The sequence below is a fragment of the Quercus robur genome, chromosome 3 (assembly GCF_932294415.1).
Source record: "Quercus robur chromosome 3, dhQueRobu3.1, whole genome shotgun sequence".
NCBI lineage: Eukaryota > Viridiplantae > Streptophyta > Magnoliopsida > Fagales > Fagaceae > Quercus > Quercus robur.
The window spans coordinates 35,026,568-35,029,305 of NC_065536.1; positions in this window are offsets into that span (position 1 = coordinate 35,026,568).

Consider the following 2,738-nt stretch of genomic DNA (forward strand, 5'->3'; position numbering starts at 1 on the left):
TTTTCAAAATATTTGAGGGTGAAAAAGGTTATAGAAATAAGTGTAATGTTATTGGGTTTAAACAGGCAAAATTTGCTTAATAGTACTTTTTTAGAAAATAATTGGGTGAATAGCATACGTTTGAAGTTATTTAGTTAATTAGATTGTTTTTGGAAATCGAGTTTAGCAAACTCGAGTTTGGACTGAAAGTTGAGTTTGACAAACTCGATTTCCAAGCAATATTGACGCATCCTGCTTGGTCTTGCTTAGAAGTCGAGTTTGACAAACTTGGAGCCTGTTTGGATAAGCCTTTTTCGTCACTCAATTTTCATCACTCATCACTCATCACTCAATTTTTCACAACCGTTTGCCTTCATCACTCAGTTTCCATCACTCACTATTTTTCACACTATTTGGAGGGCCCACGCCTATCATAGTGCAGCTTTTTTTTTTTTTCCACTAGCAGCTTCTTTTTTTTTTTTTTTCCTCCTGGGTCGGCTGTTCGGCCTGGGTTTTTTTTTTTTTTTTTTTCACTAAGTTTGGTGAGTCTAGGTACTAAAGAAAAAAAAAAGAATAGAACAGAACAGACAAACCAGTAAAAAAAAAAAAAAGGAACGAACAGCCAACGCCAACCCAAAAAAAAAAAAAAAGTCAAAAGGTGGTCAAAAGTTGCGGCTGTGGGTCCCTCATGTATGTTTATTTACGGAAATGCCATTGAGTTATGAGTTATGGAAACTGAAAACAGCCTTTTGTTGTTTTCAGTTTCTATAACTCATAACTCAAAAATCAGAGAATTAAGTGATGGAAACAGAGTTATCGTATGGCCAAACAACCTTTTTGCTATGGGTCCCACCATTTTTGAGTTATGAGTTATGGAAACTGAGAATTGAGTTACGGAAACACTTAAACCAAACAGGCTCTTAACTTTCAGCCCAAACTTGAGTTTGCCAAACTCGACTTCCAAAAACAGTTTAACTAACTAAATAACTTACTTTGTGTACTGCTTTCCTAAAATTTTTCTAAAAACATACTATTGGCAAATTTTGTCGTTTAAACAATATGTACCAAATGGCCCATCAAGCATTGATTGATATGATATCTGTTAGGTTCTTGTAAGAACCAAGTACAAGAATTCTGGGCCTTAGATCACTTGGGCTCACAATTTATTTGTAGTGGGTTTAAGGATTTCCTACAATGGGTCGTTCTCGGCAGAGAGACTCAAAGCAACACTCAGTTGATACTCTCTCCTTGACTATTTTCTCTCAATTTTTCTGAACCTCTTCTTCTCCCAACTTTCTTCTATTTATAGCCAAGGTTAGTGGGGAGATCATGATTACAGTTACCGTTAATGCTATTGAAGGTCCAGTATTATCTGGTTAAAGTGGTTGTTTAGGTGAAAGGGCGGTGCAGCATTTATGATCTTGGAACTTGGTTCCATTTTCACCGATTATGTTCGGCAACTCACGTTCCCGTGCATATCATGACCTTCCCGGATATGACTCATGCGCTCTACTGGGAAATCGGTCAACCCCGGGAACTTAATACCCAAAACTTGTTTTTGCTCTAAGGCAGTTTCAAGAAGGGCATAAGGTAACTGGAACTTTCTGCTGGGCCTGCGCCTAAGGCCGGTATGGGCTTGGGCCCGGGGCCTAGATGGGTCTGGGCCCAAGGCCAGTATGGGCTTTGGGAGCTCGGTGCCGTACAATAGCCCCCCCTTGATTCATACTCGGTCGCCGAGGAGAATCAAGGAGCTGCCTGGGCCTTTTGACCTCGGGAATCTTCTAGTCTGGGACTTCTGGCTGTCACTTCTCATTAATAGTCATCTCAAAAGACGCGCCGTTTCGCGGCGCCAGGCGCAGTCGTCATTATTGCCTGACGGTTCGTGAACCGAAGCGGCGCTCAAATCGGTTACGCTTGGCATTTGTTGGGTCGCTCGTAGGCTGTGCCCATTTATTGCTTGATTAAGCGTTTCTTCTTTCCCCATTTCTTCTGGCTCTATAAATAGTCCTTCTCCAAACATCATTCCATTTTTCCTTCGCCTCTGATCTTTAGTGCCTACTCTCTGCCGACCACATTTCTGTGCGCTTGCTTGCTCAGCGTTCTTTTCCTCCTTAGAACCCAAAGTAAGTCTTTCTTCCCCTTCCTGTTCCTTCAGCTTTGTTTCTTTGAGTTCATTCTTGTAGTTTTAGGCTTTATAGATGGGTTATTCTTACCTTCTAGATACCCCGGCTGCTTTGGCCACCTTTAGGAGTAAATTTAGTATTCCCAATGACGTGGACGTGGCTTACTGCCATGAGAGTGATATGGAACTCCACCGAGGGCAGGGTACAGCCTTCTTTCCTTTGATGTCCATTTTAGAAGGTGGGGTTAGGTTCCCGGTAGATCCCCTCCTGATAAGCACACTCACCTACTATGGGCTGTGCCCCGACCAGCTTCCCCCCAATTTTTACCGGGTAGTTAGTTGTGTCGGCCAGTTGAACCATACCTTTGACTTACAATTAGACCACCATGATATTAACCAAATGTACAGCCTCTGTGGGAGCAAATCCACAAATTATTACTTAAAGACGAGGGATGCTCGAGTACGGCTGATATCGTGCCTACCCGATTCGAACAGGAACTCCGCCGGGGAGTTCGTCAGGGTGCGCGGCAATTGGTTTGCCAGGGAGATCCCTTGCCCCCTCACACGGCGTGAAGTGGGTTCGTACCATCCCCTTCTTATAATTGTTTGAGTAAAAGAAATTTTTTATTGTTAAAAG